The 22,890-nt window shown below is 40.5% G+C and overlaps 1 protein-coding gene across 6 annotated transcripts in view; it reads left to right on the top strand.

Moving 5' to 3' along the window:
- The first annotated feature begins 13,978 nt into the window (after positions 1–13,978).
- The window catches only part of ZNF169 (zinc finger protein 169), a 47,614-nt gene continuing 38,702 nt past the window's right edge, over positions 13,979–22,890 (top strand). For 3 of the 6 annotated variants that reach the window (XM_070459428.1, XM_070459427.1, XM_070459424.1), the window contains exon 1: positions 13,979–14,047. The gene's annotated coding sequence lies outside the window, so the exon portion shown is untranslated. Of the gene's footprint in view, positions 14,124–14,143; positions 14,251–22,890 lie in introns of those variants that run through there. The other 3 variants (XM_070459425.1, XM_070459429.1, XM_070459426.1) reach the window with 2 other exon arrangements.

The following is a 22,890-nucleotide window of genomic DNA, read 5'->3' as shown; positions in this document are numbered from 1 at the left end:
CAGATTCTTCATCATCTGAGCCACCAGGCAAAACTTTGTAAGTTTTCTGAAATGCATGTATTATACATATTATTTACGTATATGTATACAAAAAGATTTTCTACTCTGCTTGATAAAGTACTGAAAAAGAACAACAACAAAAAAGAGAAAAATTAGAAAACATAAATGAAATGGGAGGACTGAATACGAAATAGAAAAAGTGAAAAAACTAGATAAAAGTAAAAGATCATCATATAGTCCAGTCATTTCTAAACATGGCTGCTCATTAGAAACACATCTGGAGCTTTGGAGGAAAAAAGCAATAGTTGGGCATTTGTATTCTTCAAAAATTTCCAAGATAATTCTTATATGCATCTTGATTTTAAAGACTGATTACATGTTTTTCTATTAAATGGTAGCTCTAGTGAAATAGAATTGTGTTATTTTCTGTTGACCAATCATGATACAGTAGTATTAAGTGAATAATAGTTACATAATCACAGTAGTAAAAGATGTTTATCAGTTTTCACAATCAATAGCCAGAGAAAAAAATAAAAGATAATTACAGTTGCAAGTCACTATGGCAACATCATTAACCTAACAATATAAATTAATTATATACAGTTTGGGGGTTAAGTAGAGTGATATGGTAAGTGGAAGTGCATACATGCACATATTTTCTTCATCCACCCAGCCAGTCTATGTCTTTTGGTTGGTGTGTTTAATCCATTTAAATTTGAAGTAATTATCAGTATGTATGATCTTCTTACCATTTTCTTAATTGTTTTGGGTTTATTTTGTGTAGGTCTTTTCCTTCTATTGTGTTTCCTTTGTAGAGCAGTTCCTTTAGTAGTTCTTGTAAAGCTGGTTTTATGGTGCTGAATTCTCTTAACTTTTGCTTGTCTGGAAAGCTTTCGATTTCTCTGTCAAATGTGAACGAGAGTCTTGCTGCATAGAGTATTCTTGGTTGTAGGCACTTCCTTTTCATCACTTTAAATATATCATGCCACATTCCCTTTTGGTTTATAGAGTCTCTGTTGAGAAATCAGCTGATAACCTTCTGGGGGTTCCCTTTTATGTTGTCATTTTTCCCTTGTTGCTTTCAATATTTTATATTTGTCTTTAATTGTTGTCAGTTTATTATGTGTCTTGGTGTGTTTCTCCTTGGGCTTATTCTGCCTGGGACACTTTGCTTGGAGTTGGTCGACTATTTCTTTTCCCATGTTAGGAAAGTTTTCAGCTATTATCTCTTCAAATATTTTTTCTCTGGTCCTTTCTCTCCTCATTCTGGAACCCCTATAATGCAAGTGATGGTGCATTTAATGTCCCAGAGCTCTCTTGGGCTTCCCAGTTGGTGCTAGTGGTAAAGAATCTGCCTGCCAATGCAGGAGACATAAGACACTTGGGTTCGATTCCTGAGTCAGGAAAAACCCCTGGAGGAGGGCATGGCAACCCACTCCAGTATTCTTGCCTGGAGAATCCCATGGACAGAGGAAACTGATAGACTGCAGTTGATGGGGTCACAAAGAGTTGGGCATGACTGAAGCAACTTAGCAGGCACGCATACATTGGAGGGGGATTATGTGGAATAAGTGAGATAATCATAGCACAAGGTCTGGCATGAAGGCAGCCCCCAACAAAGTCTTATTTCCTGGTCTTCCCTTGGGACAGTCTTCCCTCTAGCACTAACCATTCACAGATAGTATGTCTGAGGACACAAGCCAGCTGTCTTTCACTTGCCCAGTGTGTGGGCATCACCTGAGGGGTAGGGCACTCAATGTTTGCCTTCAAGAACACACAGGCATCTGTATGTCTTCCTTGGAGAAATGTCTGTTGAGTTCTTTGGCCCATTTTTTGATTGGGTCATTTATTTTTCTGGAGTTGAGCTGGAGGAGTTGCTTGTATATTTTTGAGATTAATCCTTTGTCTGTTGCTTCGTTTGCAAAAAAACACATGAAAAGATGCTCAACATCACTCATTATCAGAGAAATGCAAATCAAAACCACAATGAGGTACCATTATACGCCAGTCAGGATGGCTGCTATCCAAAAGTCTACAAGCAATAAATGCTGGAGAGGGTGTGGAGAAAAGGGAACCCTCTTACAATGTTGGTGGGAATGCAAATTAGTACAGCCACTATGGAAAACAGTGTGGAGATTTCTTAAAAAGCTGGAAATAGAACTGCCATATGACCCAGCAATCCCACTTCTGGGCATACACACCAAGGAAACCAGATCTGAAAGAGACACATGCACCCCAATATTCATCACAGCACTGTTTATAATAGCCAGGACATGGAAGCAACCCAGATGCCCATCAGCAGACGAATGGATGAGGAAGCTGTGGTACATATACACCATGGAATATTACTCAGCCATTAAAAAGAATTCATTTGAATCAGTTCTAATGAGATGGATGAAACTGGAGCCCATTATACAGAGCGAAGTAAGCCAGAAAGATAAAGACCATTACAGTATACTAACACATATATATGGACTTTAGAAAGATGGTAACGATAACCCTATATGCAAAACAGAAAAAGAGACTCAGATGTATGGAACAGACTTGTGGACTCTGGGAGAAGGCGAGGGTGGGATGTTTCAGGAGAACAGCATTGAAACATGTATATTATCTAGGGTGAAACGGATAACCAGCTCAGGTTGGGTACATGAGACAAGTGCTCGGGCCTGGTGCACTGGGAAGACCCAGAGGGATCGGGTGGAGAGGGAGGTGGGAGGGGGGACTGGGATGGGGAGTACATGTAAATCCATGGCTAATTCATATCAATGTATAACAAAAACTACGGCAATCCATGAACAGAACAGAGATGACTGGCAGTCCAGATTTCCAGTACAGTAGTGAGCATGTAGTTCGTTTTTCTTTGAGGCCTCAATGTGCTATCATGAGCATGGCAGTGTGATGCAGAGAAAGACAGAGTCTGCATCTAATAGTAGTGGTGTAGTGTTAGTTGCTCAGTTGTTTCCAACTCTTTGTGACACCATGAACTGTAGCAAGCCAGGCTCCTCTGTTCATGAGATTTCCCAGGCAAGAATACTGGAGTGGGTTGACATTTTTTTCTTCAGAGGAGTCTGCATCTTGTTGCATCTGATTACAACTCTGAAGAGTCACCGGCTGCAGGATTCAAGCAGGTCCCTCCACTTCTCTGATCCTGTTTCTTCATTGAAATTGGTTTAACATGAGGGGTCAGTGAGAGAATACAGGTGAAGGGCTGAGTATTGTTTAGTACTGCTAATGCTGGATGAGGGTTGCCTTCTCCCACATGGATTCCTTATAAGATCCAGTGGAGGGGAGAGCAGTCAGGATGGTCATAGAAGCTCTTTGTTGCTCTCAAGGCCTTACTGTGGCCTGGACCTTTGGGACCGAGTCTTCTGTGATGGTAAAGCAGTTCTGTGATATCCACATGCCATGTGTCTCTCCATCTTAGGGCACAGGCAGAGGCACTAGGATCTTGATTCTGTGCCAGTTCTGTTGGGAGGTTTTACAGAGGGTCTAGCACAGTACTGTCCAGTAGAAATATAAATCATGTGTAAGTTTAAATTTTCTAGTAGTCACATTAAAAAGAATGAAAAATAGGAAAATTTTAAGGTATTTGTTTAAATTAGTATACAGGAGACTTAAGAGACACAGATTCGATCCCTGAGTTGGGAAGATGCCCTGGAGGAGGAAATGGCAACCCACTCTGCTATTCTTGCCTGAAGAATCCCATGGTCAGAGGAGCTTGGTGGGCTACGGTCCATGGAGTTGCAGAGTCAGTTGGACATGACTGAAGCAACTTAGCATGCACCTAAAATATTGTTTCAACATGTAACCAATATAGAAACATATATTAATAAGTTGTTCTTTTTTCATACTAAGTCTTCAAACTCCCATGTATATTTTACATATACAATAATCTTAATTAGGACTAACCACAGTTCAAGGACCCTAATATTAGATAGGACAGATCTAGTGGGATGTGACCTCCAGGAAATAGAGCCATGCTGCCATCTCGTGGTTATGCTATCAAATAGCATCCTGAGCACCCACAGGCCAGGCCTTGTGCTGGCACCAAAGGCACAGAAGTTAAATGCTTCTGGCCCTGGAGTGCCTTCATCATCCTAGTGAGAGAAAAGGCACCAACCTTCCAAGAGTCCAAAGTTCCAGAAGAGAAGGCTCTTACAATGCTTTGGGATTTGGAAACACCAGAGATGGTCAGTTCAGTTCAGTCGCTCAGTCCTGTCCAACTCCTTGCGACCCCATGGACTGCAGCACGCCAGGCCTCCCTGTCCATCACCAACTCCCAGAACTTGCTCAAACTCGTCCATTGAGTTGGTGATGCCATCCAACCATCTCATCCTCTGTTGTTCCCTTCTCCTCTGGCCTTCAGTCTTTCCCAGCATCCGGATCTTTTCCAGTGAGCCAGTTCTTCGCGTCAGGTCGCCAAAGTATTAGAACTTTAGCTTCACCATCAGACCTTCCAATAAATATTCAAGACTGATTTCCTTTAGGATTGACTGGTTTGATATCTTTGCTGTCCAGGGGACTCTCAAGAGTGTTCTCCAACACCACAGTTCAAAAGCATCAATTCCTTGCTGCTCAGCTTTCTTTATAGTCCAACTCTCACATCCATGCATGACTACCGGAAAGACCATAGCTTTGACCAGATGGACATTTGTTGGCAAAGTAATGTCTCTGCTTTTTAATATGCTGTCTAGGTTGGTAGATCCGTGGTATCCCACAGCACCAGGGATGATAGTCAGCCAGAGATGTGAGAAGACTTTAGGAACAAGGAGGCACTTCATTTGCTTTTTAAAAACAACTTTTCTCATTGTTCAGATTTTCTATTTTTTCATTTGTTTCAAAGACTTTGTACTTGCTGCTTAAAGTATTTTTATAATGCCTGCTTTAAAATTCTTGTCATAAATCCATTATTTGATTCATTCTGGGGTTTGATTGTCTTGGCATTTGTGGATAATTTATACTAGATAGGGGCCTCTGGATTCTATCTTCTTTTTTTTTTTTTAGGAGTTGGGGTTTAAAATAAGGACCAGCTGAATGCAGCTGTTCGGCTTCCCACTGGGCCCTGGAAGCACTTCCTTGGCAAAATGGAGCACTTACAGTGTACCGCTGCAGTGGATGGGTACCTTTCAGGCCTGTGTGGGTCACCAGTTCACATCTGCTTACTGCCTCTGAGTGAAGGTTTTGGTTGGCACCACTGACACTTGGAGAAAGAGGGGCAAACAAAGTGCTGGTTAGACCCACCACCTATCATCTTACTTTACCTCATTAATCCCAGGCGAAGGGAAACTCACTTTCCCAATTGACCCCCTGGAAGCAAGAGAGGACTGAAGCAGAGTGATGACTACCCTCCCTAGCACCATCTTATTTTGCCTTAGTAATGCCACCTGGGGTGAAGGCTCAGGTTCCCGAGGGGTCCTCTTGATGGGGTTTTAGGGTGAGTGAACCGCTTACTAACTGTGCTTCGCTCTCTGACTGTTTAATCTCATTGCTGGCAGGTGGGGGTGGAGGTTTAGCTCCGTCTTGGACTCTGCTGGCACATCAGGTGGAGTGGGGGAGAATGAATTACTCACTGGATCAGAACTGCTTTGCTTTGTTCAGTGTGGATGCTGGATACGGGTGCAGACACTAGGCCTTGCTGATCAGGTGGCGGGATGGGGTGGGGAGGGAGCGGGTATGAGTGTAGTGTGACTAGCTTCATTATTGTATCTTGTCATTAAGTTTTGTTACTGTCAGGTGAGGAGGAAGTTCAGATTGCTGTAGGACTCCATTTAACACTGCTCTAGGGGTGAAGTAAGAAAGTGGGGGAATTGGAGCACCACCTGTTTCCCTTAGTGAAGGATGAAAGATCAACTCTCCACCTAGCCTACTGACACCATTTGAAGCTGGAGGGCAGCTTGCAAGGTGGAGGATGATAAGTAGAAGATCAGCCTCTGCTTGGTCTATGAAACTATGAAGCAGGAGGAAGTTTTTTCATCTGTTCTTGGTTAGAGGAGGATGAGTATTGCCAAAAAGGTTTTCTGATGTTAAACATATGTTTTCCTAGTCTTTGTCTAGGGAGAACAGAGTTTTCTTGTTTCTTGGGGGTTTTTTGGTCCATGCCTTGTTGGGCTGTTCCTGCTTGGAGGCTTCTTCAGCACTCTGTCGAGTATATATAAGGGGCAATAGAAACAGTGAATCCGCTACTGTATGGAACCTCACATCCCATGGCCCAATGACAGTCTTCTTTCTTTCTATTACATTCAGATTCTGCCTATACTTATGTTATGCCCAGTATTTTTTAGTGGTAGGAGGAAGAACCTGGGAGAAAGGTTTTACTGAAATTCAAAATGCATTTTTCCTTTTATTTTACTAAATCATAAATGTACAATAGCATCCTAACTCGGTGGTGGTGGTGGTTTAGTCGCTAAGTCGTGTCCGACTCTTTTGCGACCCCATGGGCTGTGGACTGCCAGGCTCCTCTGTCCATGGGATTTTGCAGACAAGAATATTGGAGTGCGTTGCCATTTCCTTCCCAACCCAGGGATTGAACCTGCGTCTCCTGCATTGGCAGGTGGCTTCTTTTTTTTTTTTTATTTAAATTTATTTATTTTTAACTGGAGGATAATTGCCTTATAATATTGTGTTGGTTTCAGCTATATATCAACATGAACCAGTCAGAGGTATGTGCTATGCTGTGCTTAGTTGCTCAGTCATGTCTGACTCTTTGTGACCCCATAGAATGCAGCCTGCTAGGCTCCCCTGTCCATGGGGATTCTTGAGGCAAGAATATTGAAGTGGGTTGCCATGCCCTCCTCCAGGGGATCTTCCCAACCCAGGGATCAAACCCAGGTCTCCCAAATTGCAGGTGGATTCTTTACTGTCTTAGCCACCAGGGAAGCCAATCATAGTGCTCTGTGGCAACCTAGAGGGATGGGATGGAATGGGAGGTAGGAGGGAGGTTTAAGAGGGAGAGGGACATACATATGTATACCTATGACTACCTATGACTTCCCTGGTGGCTCAGATGGTAAAGAATCTGCCTGCAATACAGGAGACCTGGGTTCGATCCCTGGGTTGGGAGTATCCCCTGGAGGAGGACATGGCAACCCACTCCAGTATTCTTGCCTGGAGAATCCCATGGACAGAGGAGCCTGGCAGGCTACAGCCCATGGGGTCATAAAGAGTCAGACACAACTGAGTGCCTAAGCACAGCACATCTATGACTACACATGTGTGTCCACCTCCCTCTTAAACCTCCCTCCTACCTCCCACTCCATCCCACCACTCTAGGTTGTCACAGAGCACTGGATTTGAGCTCCCTGAATCATACAGCGAATTCCCACTGCCTGTTTTACATATGGTAACGTATTATGTTTTAATGCTACTCTCTCAATTCATCCCACTCTCATTCCACCCCTCACTGTGTCTACGTGTCTGTTCTGTATGTCTATGTCTCCATTGCTGCCCTGCAGATGCGTTCATCAGTACCATCTTTCTAGATTCCATATATATGTGTTAATATATGATATTGGTTTTTTCCTTTCTGACTTACTTCATTCTGTATAATAGATTCCAGGTTCGTCCACTTTATTAGAACTGAGTCAGATGCATTCCTTTTAATGGCTGGGTAATATTCCATTGTATGTATATACCACAGCTTCATTACCGATCCATCTGTCAATGGATATCTAGGTTACTTCCATGTCCTAGCTATTGTAAATAGAGCTGCAGTAAACTTTGGGGTACATGTGTCTTTTTCAATTTTTTGGTTTCCTCAGAGTATATGGTTGGTAGTGGGATTGCTGAGTAATGTGGTTTTATTCCTAGTTTTCTAAGGAACCTCTATACTGTTCTCCATAGTGGCTGTATCATCTTAAATTCCCACCAACAGTGCAAGAGAGTTCCCTTTTCCCTGCACCCTCTCTGGCATTTATTGTTTGTAGATTTTGATGATGGCCATTCTGACCAGTGTAAGGTGATATCTCACTGTAGTTTTGATTTGCATTTCTCTAATAATGAAGGATGCTGAGCATCTTTTCATGTGTTTATTATTCATTTGTATGTATTCTTTGGAGAAATGTCTGTTTTTCCCACTTTTTGATTGGGTGGTTTGTTTTTCTTGTATTGAGTTGTATGGTGGTTTAGTCGCTAAGTAGTGTCTGACTCTTGCAGCCACATGGACTGTAGCCCACCAGGCTCTTCTATCCTTAGGATTTTCCAGGCAAGAATATTGGAGTGGGTTGCCATTTCCATCTCCAGTTGAGTTGTATGAGCTGCTTGTATATTTTTGAAATTAATCGCTTGTCAGTTTTGTTTCCTATTATTTTTTCCAATTCTGAGGCTTGTTTACTTTGTTTACAGTTTCCTTTGCTGTGCAAAAACTTTTAAATTTGATTAGGTACCAGTTGTTTATTTTTGTTTCTATTTCCATTACTCTAGGAGGTGGGTCATAGAGGATCTTGCTGTGATTTATGTCATAGAGTGTTCTGCCTGTTTTCCTCTAAGAGTTTTATAGTTTCTGGTCTTACCTTTGGCCTTTAATCCATTTTGAGTTTATCTTTTTGTATGGTGTTAGGAAGTGTTCTAATTTCATTCTTTAACACACAGTTGTCCATTTTTTCCAGCAGCACTTATTGAAGAAACTGTCTTTGCCCCATCGTATATTCTTGCCTCTTTTGTCAAAAATAAGGTATCCATAGGTATGTGGGTTTATCTCTGGACTGTCTATCTTCTTCCATTGGTCTATATTTCTGTTTTTGTGCCAGTACCATACTGTCTTGATGACTATAACTTTGTAGTATAGTCTGAAGTCAGGAAGGTCGATGTCTCTAGCTCAGTTCTTATTTCTCAAGATTGCTTTGTTCTGCCCACTTTTTGATTGGGTTATTTATTTTTCTGGTATTGAGCTGAATGATATGTTGTGCAGTCAAAAAAGAAAAAAGAAAGTAATAAACACAATGCCTCCTTTCTTTCCAAACTACCTAACAGTAGTTATCTCAAATGACATCAGCTTTTCCATACTCCTTGCCGTGATGTCTAAGCTGATGTTCCTTAGTATCTTCTTTAATTCCACCAACAAACAGCCTCTTCATAGTGCCAAATTTTCCAGATTCCTCTTTGGCTATGGCCCATTATGGCTAACTCACTTGTTCATCAGTTGAATGAGATTTTGCAGCCACAGCAGGATCAACCTCAGTTATGGATGAAAAAGTTACAAAACCAGATAATCTTGATCCTTTGCTGACAGGATCCCTCATACCGCACAGTCTGTAAGTTTTCCCCATGGCTTATAGTAGCTCCTAAATTTTCTGTGGTCTCAAAGCTTGGTGGTGGTTTAGTCACTAAGTTGTGTACTACTCTTGCGAACCTGTAGACTGTAGCCTGCCAGGCTCTGTCCATGGGATTCTCCAGGTGAGGATACTGGAGTGGGTTGCCATTTCCTTCTCTAGAGGATCTTCCCGACCCAGGAATCGAACCCTCGCCTCCTTCATTGCAGGCAGATTTTTTACCAACTGATCTATGAGGGAAGCCCCTTCAAAGCTTAAGCTACCAATAATGTTTACAGAAATGTCCTTTTCTCTCTAAACAGGAGACTCAGTCACTTCAGCTGGATTTTAGTCCAGACAGATGAGAGATATCCACCAAGGAGTATGAACATACTTGTCTTGGCACTGTTGCCTTGAGGCATTCGTTTTTTGATGGTCACTGCTTTAGTGTAATGCATGTAAAGACCTTCCATACCACAAGATGGTTTTCAAAATAATTTACATTTCACATTAGATCTCTGATATCTCTTATTTTTTTTTATTTACAAAGATTGTTTCTTTTCCAACATGCTGGTACATGGCAGTGTGTTCTCAGTGGATTTATTAATCAAGGTAGTATCCAATTAAAAACTTTCTCCAAGAAGTCATCTTGGCAAAGGTAATTTAACTTCTGCATTTGTACTTAACCTAACCTTGCATTGTGACTTGTGAGAAGACCCTGCTAGTGAGAAAAAAAGATCATTAGTTGCTATTATTAATCACAGGAAAATAATTCAAATATGCCATACTTTATCAGTCAATGGGTCAAAAACACATTACTGTGGGTAGATACTAAAGTTCTATTTAACAAATTTGTAACATTAATTCTCAGGTGTTAAAGCTTTATATTTGTTTTGTGAGCTAGCTTCAGTTCAGTTCAGTTCAACCGCTCAGTCGTGTCCAACTCTTTGCGACCCCATGAATCGCAGCACACCAGGCCTCCCTGTCCATCACCAACTCCCGGAGTTCACTCAAACTCATGTCCATTGAGTCAGTGATGCCATCCAGCCATCTCATCCTCTGTCGTCCCCTTCTCCTCCTGCCCCCAATCCCTCCCAGCATCAGGGTCTTTTCCAGTGAGTCAACTCTTCACATGAGGTGGCCAAGGTACTGGAGTTTCAGCTTCAGCATCAGTCCTTCCAACGAACACCCAGGACTGATCTCCTTTAGGATGGACTGGTTGGATCTCCTTGCAGTACAAGGGACTGTCAAGAGTCTTCTCCAACACCACAGTTCAAAAGCATCAATTTTTCGGCACTCAGCTTTCTTCACAGTCCAACTCTCACATCCATACATGACTACTGGAAAAACCATAGCCTTGACTAGACAGACCTTTGTTGACAAAGTAATGTCTCTGCTTTTTAATATGCTATCTAGGTTGGTCATAACTTTCCTTCCAAGGAGTAAGCATCTTTTAATTTCATGGCTGCAATCACCATCTGCAGTGATTTTGGAGCCCAGAAAAGTAAAGTCTGACACTGTTTCCACTGTCTCCCCATCTATTTGCCATGAAGTGATGGGACCAGATGCCATGATCTTAGTTTTTTGAATGTTGAGCTTTAAGCCAACTTTTTCACTCTCCTCTTCCCCAAATAGCTATTTTTCTCAAGCTTACCAAACTGATTTGAAATCACCTGAAAAATTTTCCTCCCCCTCTCCCTTCTGGTTACTTTATTGACTTTCCCTTTAGTACCATTTAGCAGTCTTGCATTACTGTCACATTACAGTTTTATATTAAAATGCTAATAAGAGGAAATTGGGTTTTATTATTTGCCACCATTTTTGTTTTTTTAAAATTCATTTTGTTATTGAAGGATAATTGCTTTACAGAATTTTGTTTTCTGTCAAACCTCAACATGAATCAGCAGTAAGTATACATTTATCCCCTCCCTTTTGAACCCCTCTCCCATCTCCCGCCCCATCCCACCCCTTTAGATCGATACAGAGTCCCTGTTTGAGTTTCCTGAGCCATACAGTAAATTCCCGTTGGCCTTCTATTTTACATTTGGTAATGTAAGTTTCCATGTTACTCTTTCCATATATCTCACCCTCTCCTCCCCTCTCCCCATGTCCATAAGTCTATTCTCTATGTCTGTTTCTCCATTGCTGCCCTGTAAATAAATTCTTCAGTATCATTTTTCTAGGTTCTGTATATATGCATTAGAATACTCATATTCTAGATAATAATAAATATTTATAATATTATAAATAATATATCATTCTGTAATATAATATTAATGTTATAAAATAATGTAATATTTATTATTATAAATACATATTTATCTTTTTCTTTCTGACTCACTTCACTCTGTATAATAGGTTCTGTGTTCATCCACCTCATCAGAACTGACTCAAATGTGTTCCTTTTTATGCTGAGTAATATTCCATTGTATATATGTACTACAACTACTTTATCCATTCATCTTTTGATGGACATCTAGGTTGCTTCCATGTTCTAGCTATTGTAAATAGTGCTGCAGTGAACAGTGGGATACATGTGTCTTTTTCAGTTTTGGTTTCCTCAGGGTATATGACTAGGAGTGGGATTGCTGGGTCATACGGTGGTTTTATTCCTAGTTTTTTAAGGAATCTCCATAACATCTTCCATAGTGACTGTATCAATTTACATTCCTACCAACAGTGCAAGAGACTTCCCTTTTCTCCACACCCTCTCCAGCATTTATTGTTTGTAGACTTTCTGATGATGGCCATTCTGACTGATATTTACCACCATTTTTGAATAAATATCATCAATATAGTCATCCAAATAAATATCAAATTACTTTGTGGTGTTGAAATATATGTAAATGCTCTTTTAATTGAATTATTTTAAAGTTACTGCTCATTTTATGGAAAGCCTTGAATTTGGCCTTCTTTGAGATTTTATTTATCTAAGAATATGTATATTTCTGCTTATAGGATTCATATAAAAGTGAAAGTGACTATTAAGATTTCTGAAACGTATTTTACATACTTCTCCCCTAAATTTAACATAAAGATTTTCTCAAGCATTTTGGCCTAATTTTGCCCCTGTATTGAGGCAAAAATCCTTGTGAGTACTTTGATTCCTCGCCATGTGAATATGAAGATTTCCACTCTGTCTGGCAGGTACGGGCACTCACTATTCCTGGCCTTATGTGTGCTCAGGCATTTTCCACTTATCTTTTTCAGTTTCTTTTCTGGGAGTTGCACTCCTGCATGTTGGTAGGCACTCAACTGATACTTGAGGAAGAAGTTCCTCCACTCTGATTTCCCTTTTCTGTCCTGTGACCTGAAATTTCTTAAGGCTCATCTGGCTCCTTACCCGTTTCTCAGGGTCCATTGCTCTTCATTGTCTTTTGTCCAATTTCTTCAGAAGTGTCATTTCACATATTTCATTCTTTTTAAAGTTTTAGGCAAGAGGTTAAATCTGGTCCCCATTACTTCATTTTGAGTATTGAATAAATAGGAAGTAATTTGGAAACATTTTTGTCAAATTTCTAGAAAAAGAGTATGTCTGTTTATAAATACTTAACAATGTTTTTAAGCTTCCTACTCTGTTACATCTAATCGAGATTTTTTTATATTAGTAAAATTTTAATTTTAGTTATTATAGCTTTAAATGTCTGCAGGCTTAGTTTTTCTTTGTTTTCTTCTAATCATTATTTTATTAATAAACTTCAGAATTTTCCTGTTTAAAAAAGGAAAAATGCCAAGACTTTTGGCATATTTTAGAAGTACATTCATTACATGCTGTTATTAAAATATAAAAACATTCAGGCGAATCTGTAGTATGAAGGACAGGTACACATCCAGGTGACTAAAAACTAACAGGACCCTTAGTTTAAAAAAAAAGTTAAAAAGGGAAGATCTTAGTGCTCACTTGAACAGCCCTTCGCATCTACCTGAAAGTCACTTTGACTTTAATTGTGCTAAACCACTTCAGTCAGACGAACTCTGTGCGACCCTATGGACTGCAGCCCGCCAGACTCCTCTATCCGTGGAATTCTTCAGGCGAGAATACTGGAGTAGGTTGCCCCGTGTCCTTCTCCAGGGAATCTTCCCAACCTAGGGATGAAACGCACGCCTCTTACATCTACCCTGCACTAACAGAGGGTTCTTTACCACTAGCGCCACCTGGGAAACCCCATGAAGATGGAGGTGCCAGGGATTAAAACACGGATCTCATAAATGCGAAACACACACTCCACCACAAAGCCACCAGCCACCACCCCCACATCTTGTCTATTCTGTAAATGTGTGTGCTGTGCTAAGCGTTCAGTCGTGTCTGACTCTTTGCTACCCCATGGACTGTAGTGTGCCAGGCTCTTCTGTCCATGTAGATTCTCCAGATCAGAATACTGGAGTGGGGTGCCATGCCATTTTCCAGGGGATCTTCCCAACCCTGGAATCGAACTCAGGTCTCCCGCATTGCAGGCAGATTCTTTACCGCCTGAGCCACCAGGGAAGCTCTTGTCTAGTTTTTCACAATTTCTCCCAGGGCCCAAGTGACTGTAATTCTGAAATTTGAGTGAGAGTACTACAGTTGAAGAACCAGGTAAAGTTGGGCGGCATGCCCTCCCCCGGGGGCATTGTGGGTAGTGTAGTCCCGCGCCTCTAGCTCACTGAGCGCGGTCTTAAGCTCTGGAGCGTTTAAGGTTGTGCGATTTCGCACCCCGGGGAACTTTGGGTATTGTAGTCCCCGCCCCGAGGTTTTGTGGGTAGCGTACTTCCGAGCCACGCTGTCGTATTTTTGGACGTGGTGACAGTCTGTCAGCGCTGTGGTGAGCTATCCCGCCTCTGGCTGCTGAGTCCGAGGGATAGAGGCTCCGGAAAGGCGGGAGAGGGCGGGCAGGTTTGGTACGCCCTGTCCGCGGGTTCTTTGAGGTTTGATTTCATTTCCCCCCCCACCCCGGGATCAGGCGCAGTCCACCTCGGAGGAGCTGTTGGCAGAGGTCTCGGGTCGCTCAGTGTCCAGCGGTGCTCGGTACTCAGCGCCCTTCCTGAGGGGTCGAGACTGGTGCGGGTGGCTTGGGGGACACAAGAAACCTTTGTCCGGAGCAAACGTCCCCATTGCTGAATGCGTGCCTTGAACATTCTTCCTTGGTGTTAACTGGGGGGGGGTGGGGGGGGGGCGCGGCTGGATGATTCCTACCTGGTGATGGAGGTGCCATTTGGCCCTAAGGACCTAGGTTTTGAGGGGAGGACTCGCATGAGGCAGACACTCAGACTTCTTGATTGACGATGGTGGTGGGGGGAACTTGGGTCAGCGGCCTCGGGCCCCACGGGCTCCTGGGGGAGTTGGAAGGGCCGGGTGGGAGTCAGACACCCCGCGTTTGCGTGAGGCACCCTTGTGCTCACATCTGAGACTCCTCCCGAAGTTGTCTGACTCCTCCTCTGGTGCTGGGGCTCTTCCAGCAGCTTGGAGTGGAGCCCACAGTGCAGGAAACTTTGTTCAAGCCGTAGGGGACTGGTGGGCTGACTCCCTGAATTACTGGGGATGAGAGAGTGAGGAGAGGGTGGTAAGACGTCCAGACTTAAATTTTATTTTAAATTTTGCTTTATGAAAACATTATAAACATGCACAGAAGTAGCTGTGAGGTCTCCTGGATTCTTCACACAGATTCACCACTTCTCAACAAGAGCCCTGTTCTTTCTCCCCCAAATCTGCAACCTCAGGTATATATCTCTTTGGACATTTCCTCTCCCTGAGGGCCTATGTCAGGCCTGTTGTGGGAGCCCTGGCCTCCATAGGGAGATTTCACATACAGGTCTGCCTATATGTGAGTGTCCTTGGGCAAACTGCTGAACCTCCTGGAGCTGTTGGGGAGTGTGGAAAGAGGTAAAACAGGGGTCTGGTACCTGTTAATATAATGTTCATTTCTGTTTTTACTAACCTTTATAGGCACGTAGAAGATTAACGTCATGCTGAATTATCAGCATAACATTAGAGAAGGCTTGTTCTAAAACCCACTTCCCAATTCTGTCCCTTGTATTGTGTTTCTCTTCCATGCCTGTATCTGATACCTTACCTTAGTGAAGTGCTCCTCAACTGCAGGCTTGGGGGTGTCCAGTCCACTGTCTGAACTGGGAGAGAATACTGAGGCTGGAACTACTTCTCTTGTACCAGGTTTTGCCTTGGTGCAGTCTGCTCCCTCACATTCAGAGGGGACTGCCTGTTAAGGAGGAGAGGGTTCCTAGGGGCCTGGCCGACCTGCCTCAGATGATAGTACTTCCTTGTTTTATTCTTATGGTGTCTTTGGTACTAAAGGAGGGTGTGATATCTTATATCTTATAATATCTTATATATATCTTTGATATCTTATGCCAAAGTCATGTCTCCTCTCTGGCACAGAGCTGTAGGTGATGTCCCAGGAAGAGAGGCTTGTTCTTGATGGAGTACATTCCTGCACAGCTGTCCTGGGGCACATTCCTCTGCCCTCATTCAGGTCTTTCCATCTTCAGTTGTTCCTGCATTGTTTCTCTCCACATCCATTCACACTAATTCTCAGGGCCTTGGAGTGCTGGCAAAACAGTGATGGTGAGGAGTACTATTTTGAGAGCAATAGTCCTGTGTGGTCAGTGTGCTTTCTAAGTCAAGTGTTGGTTGCTCAATTGTGTCCGACTCTTTGCGACCCCATGGACTGTAGCCCTCCAGGCTCCTCTGTCCATGGAATTCTCCAGGCACGAATATTGGAGTGGGTAGCAATTCCCTTCTCTAGAAGATCTTCCCAAACCAGGGATTGAACCCGGGTCTTCTGCATTGCAGGCAGATTCTTTACCGTCTGAGCCACCAGGGAAGCCCAAGTTGTTTTTTTTTTTTAACTTAATGATTGTGATTAAGTTAAAATGATTTAACTTAGTGATTGTGCTTCTGTGTCTCTTTTCTACTCTGTCATTTTTTTTACTTCATGTATTTTTTCCAGACTGTGACTTGACTTTTTATTTTCTTGCTAGTATGTTTTACAGAACAGAATTTTTAAAATCCTAACAGACTCCAGCTTACCATTTTATTTTTTCTTTCATGAATTGTGTTTTTGCTGTCATATGTGAAAAGACATTGCCAAGTCCCTGGTCATCTGAATTTTTTCCCATGTTATTTTCCAGGAGTTTTATAGTTTCATGCTTTACCTTTAAGTCTGTTATCCATTTTAAGTTGATTTTTGTGGAAGATGTAAGGTCTGTGTATGTGGAAGTTCAGTTGTTCCAGTCCTGCTGTTTAATAAAAAGATAGTCTGTTCTCCATTGAATTTTTTCTTGCTCTGTTGACTTTATTTATGTGTGTCTATTTCTCTGTGCTCTATTATGTTCCATTGATGTGTTTGTCTATTTTTTTTTTTAATTTATTTTTTGGCTCTACCACATATTTAATTCCTGTAGCTTTATAGTAAGTTTAGAATCTAGTCATGTCAGTCTTCTGACTTTGTTATTCTTCAGTATTGTGTTGTCTCTCTTGGTCACTTGCCTTTCCATATAAACTTTAGAACCAGTTTGTTGACATCTTCAAAGTAACTTGCTGGAATTTTGATGGATTGAATGTATAGATCAAGTTGGAAAGAACTGACGTTTTAACAATATCAGATCAAGTCTACCTATCCATAATATGGACTATCCATTGTTTTAGATCTTTTATTTTTTTCAGCAGAGTTTTGTAGTTTTCCTCATGTATATCTTACACAAATTTTTAAAAGATTTATATCTAAGTATTTTCATTTTTCTGGATGCTACTGTAATGTTTTTGATTTCAAATTCCATATGTTCATGGCTGGCATATAGGAAAGCAGTTGATTTTTGTATATTAACCTTGTGTCCTGAAGCTTTGATATAATCACACGTTCTAGAAAGAAATCTTGGATTTTCTACATAGACAGTTGGACTTCCCTGGTGGCTCAGTCAGTAAAGAATACACCTGCGATGCAGGAGCCTGGGCTTGATCCCTGGGGTCAGGAAGATCCTCTGGAGAAGGCAGTTGTAACCCGTTCTAGTATTCTTGCTTGGAAAGGACAGAGGAACCTTTGGGCTATAGTGCATGGGGTCACAAAGAGTCAGACACAACTTAGTGACTGAACACCACCACCACGTAGACAATCAAGTCATCTTCAGAAAAGACAGTTTCATTTCTTTTTCCTAGTCAGTATACCTGTTATTTCTTTTTCTTGTCTTCTTACATTAGCCTGGAATTCCAGCATGATGTTGAATAGGAGTGGTGAAAGGTGACATTCCTGCCTCGTTTCTGATCTTAATGGAATAGCATCTAGTTTCTCACTGTTAAATGCTGTTAGTTGTATATTTTAACTTCTTTAAGCACAGCAACAATTATTTGCAGAGAGTATCAGCACAGCCTATCTTTAGCCTAAGCCTAACAAAATTAAAATCGATTCTTTAATGTCATCTAATATCTCATCAGTGTTCATATTTCCTTGATTGCCTCAAAAATGTCTAAATAAGGTCCTCACATGGCATTTGAATATCTCTTCAGTCTCCTTTTATTCCACAAGACCTTTCTTTCTTTATACTATTAACTTGTTGAAGTTTTAACATTAAGAAAAAATTGCAAATTATGTCATTTTACTCTCCGCACTTCAGCTTCATTTCTTAATAATGATTTGTTTTTCTCTGTATCCAGGATATCATGATCTTACCTAACAATATTCACAATAATTCTCTAATGTCACCTAATACCCAATTCATTTGAATTGGCCTTCATAGTTCCCAAAATGTTTTTCAGTTCGTTTGTGCAGATCCCTAGTGGCTCAGATGGTAAAGAATCTGCCTGCAGTGAAGGAGACTGGGGTTCGATACCTGGGTTGGGAAGATTGCCTGGAGAAGGGAATGGCAACCCACTCCAGTATTCTTGCCTGGGAAATCCCATGTACAGAAGAGCCTGGTGGGCTACAGTCCATGGAGTCTCAAAGAGTTGACACAACTGAGCCACTATCACATTCACTTTCACTTGTGCAGATTAGTCAGTCGAGGCTAATCCACTTAAGAAATAAACATCATCTGACATGTCATCTGACATCTGAAGAATGATGTTTATTTCTTAAGTGGATTTGTGTTAAGGAAAATCTCCCCTCTAAAAAATTTTGTCATGAAATTGACTTGCTGAAGACCTAGGGTATTTTATGACTGTCCATTCTTAGTTTCAAATATTACATTTCAAATCTTGGGTATATAAGTGGAGGGGAAGGAAGAGCCAGATTATGGCTTTATCTTGCTTCAAATTTCTCTCCAAATCTACATTCTGTCTGAACTGTAGTGCCCTTTCTGTTTTGAATTTCCTAGGCCTTGTCCTTAGGGCTGATGTGGATGGAGAACTTCTGTTTTTACTATGATAAGTCACCATTTCTCACCATGAATGCTCACCTGTGGGCACTATGAGACCCTTTCCTCTTAATAGAGTCCATACAGTGACTTAATAGAATCTTAGTTGGTGGGGCTGTGGGCTTCATTTGCCAACTGGAGATTGGGGCTGAATCTGCCACTGGTCCAGTTCTGGGGGCCTTATGTACAGGACACTGTTAAGAATGGGCAACTCTCTCTGGAGTAGGAGCACTGAGTCCAGGACACTAGACTGCCAGAGAATTCCTGATCCCAGGGAGTACTAATTACTGAGAACTCCCATGAAGGCTTCCCCCTCTGTCTAAGACCTGATGTCACCTAACTGCTGGCAACACACAGTGCAGGATGCCTCACCCGAATAAGAAGCATGATGAAAACATAAACCCAGTCATCAGCGGACAGGCTTCCCACAGACACTCCCCAGAAAGGCACTGAAGTGCCCTTCCCATCAGAGGGAAAAAAACTCACTTCCTCCCACCAGAATGTAGGTACAAGTCCCTCCAAATAAGAAGCTTATCCAAACTGCTGGACCAATTTCAACCACCAAGGGCAGAGATTAAAAAGAAGAGCTATGACCCTAAAACCTGGGGAAAGGAGTCTTCAAACCAGTAAGTTAGAAAAAAATGAAAAGACAGAGAAATATTGCAAAAATGAAGGAGCAAGTTCAAAACTCAAATAAACAAAGAGGAAATAATCAAACTACCTGAAAAGAATTCAGAGTAATGATAATAAAGATGATCCAAAACCTTGGAAATAGAATGGAGAAAATGCAAGAATCAGTTAACACATTCGATAAGGACTTAGAAAAAATAAAGAATAAACAGACACACAAAAAACAATTACTGAAATTAAAAATAGGAAGGGATCAATAGCAGAATAACTGAGGCAGAACAACAGATAAGTGAATTGGAGGATAGAATGGTGAAAATAACTGCTGAAGAGCAGAGTAAAGGAAAAAGAATGAAATGAATAGAGGATAATCTCAGAGACATCTGGTCAAATATTAAATGCATCAACATTCAAATTATAGGGGTCCCAGAAGAATAAAAGAAGAAAGAGTCTGAGAAAATTTTTGAAATGATTATAGTTGAAAATTTTCCTAACATGGGAAAGCACATAGTCCATCAAGTGTTAAGAAGCCCAGAGAGTCCCATTGAGGCTAAACCCAAGGAGAAACATACCAAGACATATACTAATCAAACTAGCAAAGATTAAACACAGTATTAAAAGCAACAAGGGAAAAGCAGCGAATAACATACAAAGGAAACTCCATATGATTAACAGCTGATCTTTCAGCAGAAGCTGCAGGCCAGAAAGGAATGGCAGGATACATTTAAAGTTCTGAAAGGGAAAAATATACAACCAAGATTACTTTACCCAGCAAGGATCTCATTGAATATTGATGGAGAAATCAAAAGCTAAAGACAAGCAAAAGTTAAGAGAATTTAGCATACAACAAATGTTAAAGAGACTTATATAGGCAGGAAACATAAGGGAAGGAAACCTACAAAAACAAACCCAAAACAAGAAAATGCCAATGGGAACATATATGTGTGTATATATATATATAAATAATTACTTTTAAGTGTAAATGGATTAAATGCTCCAACCAAAAGACACAGATTGGCTAAATGGACACAAAAACAAGACTCATATGTATGCTGTCTATAGGAGACTGACTTCAGACCTGGAAACACATACAGACTGAAAATGAGAGGATAGAAAAAGATATTCCATACCAATGGAAATCAAAAGAAAAGTAGAGTAGTAATTCTCAAATCAGATAAACCATGAAATAAAGAATATTATTAATAGAAGAGATAAGGAAGGACACTATATGATGATGAAGGGATCAATCCAAGAAGACATAACAATTGTAAGTATTTATGCACTCAACATAGGAGCATATCAATATATAAGGCGAACACTAACAGACATAAAAAGGGAAATTGACAGTAATACAATAATTGTAGGGGAATTTAACACCCCACTTACGCCGATGGACTGATCATCAAAACAGAAAATTAATAAGGAAATATGAGCCTTAAATGACACATTAGACCAGATGGACCTAATTGAAACTTTTAGGGCATTGTATCTAAATGCAGAAGAATACACTTTCTTCTCAAGTGCACATGGAACATTTTACAGGATAGACCACATCTTGGATCACCAATCAAGCCTTGGTAAATTTAAGAAAATTGATATAGTATCAAGCATCTTTTCTAATCACACTGCTATGAGACTAGATACTAATTACAGGAGAAAAACTGTAAAAAGCACAAATATATTCAGATTAAACAATATATTTCTAAATAACCAACAGATTACTGAAGAAATAAAAGGGGAAATAAAACAATTCCTAGAAACAAATAACAACAAAGACATGACTCAAAACCTATGGTATGCAACAAAAGCAATTCTAAGAAGGAAGTTTATAGCAATACAATCTTACCTCAAGAAATAAGAAAAACATCAAATAGACAACCTAATTTACACGTAAAACAACTGGAAAAAGAAGAACCAAAAATCCCCAAGTTAGTAGAAGGAAAGAAGTCATAAAGATCAGAGCAGAAATTAATGAAAAGAAATGAAGGAAACGATAGTAAAGATTAATAAAACTAAAAACTGATTCTTTGAGAAGATAAACAAAATTTACAAGCCATGAGCCAGGCTCATTAAGAAAAGGGAGAAGCCTCAAATCAACAAAATCAGAAATGAAAAAGGAGAGGTCACAGCAGACAATGCAGAAATACAAAGAATCATAAGAGACTATTACAAACAACTGTATGTCAGTAAAATGGACAACCTGAAGAAATGGACGGATTTTTAGAAAAGTTTAACTTTCCAAGACTGAACCAGGAAGAAATAGAAAATTATGGACAACCTATCACAAGCACTGAAATTGAAACTGTGAAAAGAAATCTCCCAAAACACAAAAGCCTAAGGCCAGATGGCTTCACAAGTGAATTCTGTCAACTATTTAGAGAAGAGCTAATGCCTGTCCTTAAATTCTTCCAAAAAATTGCAGAGGAAGAAACATGTACAAACTCATTCTATGAGGCCACCAATACCTTGATACTAAAACCAGATAATGACATCACACAGAAAGAAAATTACAGGCCAATATCACTGATAAGCATAGTTGCAAAAATCCTCAACATAATAACATCCACATATGATAAACCCACAGCAAACATTATCCTCAATGGTGAAAATCTGAAAGCATTTCCACTAAGACTAGGAACAAGACAAGGGGGCCTACTCTTGCCACTAATATTCAACATAGTTTTGGAAGTCCTAGCCATGGCAAACAGAAGAAAAAGAAAAGGAATCTAGAATTGGAAAAGAGGTAGAACTCTTACTGTTTGAAGACGACATGATACTATACATGGAAAAGCCTAAAGATACTGTCAGAAAATTGCTAGACCTAATCAGTGAAATTAGTAAATTTGCAGGATATAAAATTAAGACACAGAAGTCAGTTGTATTCCTATACACTAGCAATGAAAAGTCAGAAAGAAATTAAGGAATCAATCCCATTTATCATTGCAACAAAAATAACAAAATACCTAGGAATAAACCTACCTAGGAAGACAAAAGAGCTGTATACAGAAAACTGTAGGACACTGATGAAAGAAAGATGACCTAAATAGATGGAGAGATATGCCTTGCTCCTGGATTGGAAGAATCAATATTGTGATAATGACTATACTACCCAAAGCAATCTACAGATTCAGTGCAATTCTGATCAAACTACCAATGGCATTTTTCATAGAAGTCGAACAAAATGTCTCACAGTTCATATGCAAACACAGAAGACCCTGAATAGCCAAAGCAATCTTGAGAAAGAATAATGGAGCTGGAGGCATCAACCTTCCTGACTTCAGACTATACTACAAAGCTACAGTCATCAAGACAGTATCGTGCTGGCACAAAAACAGAAACACAGACCAATGGCACAAGATAGAAAGCCCAGAAATAAATCCATGCACCTATGGGCACTTTAATTTTGATAAAGGAGGCAAGAATATACAGTGGAGAAGAGACAGTTTCTTCAGTAAGTGGAGCTGGGAAGACTGGACAGCTATGTGTAAAAGAATGACATTAGAACACTTCCTAACACCATACACAAAGATAAACTTGAAATGGATCAAAGATCTAAAGGTAAGACCAAAAACTATAAAACTCTAAAAGGAAAACATAGGCAGAACACTCTGTGACATATATCATAGCAAGATCCTCCATGACCCACCTGCTAGAGTAATGGAAATTAAAAGAAAAA

Source organism: Odocoileus virginianus, chromosome 31 (genome assembly GCF_023699985.2).
Source record: "Odocoileus virginianus isolate 20LAN1187 ecotype Illinois chromosome 31, Ovbor_1.2, whole genome shotgun sequence".
NCBI classification, from domain to species: domain Eukaryota; kingdom Metazoa; phylum Chordata; class Mammalia; order Artiodactyla; family Cervidae; genus Odocoileus; species Odocoileus virginianus.
This window is presented reverse-complemented; position numbering and strand designations above follow the sequence as displayed.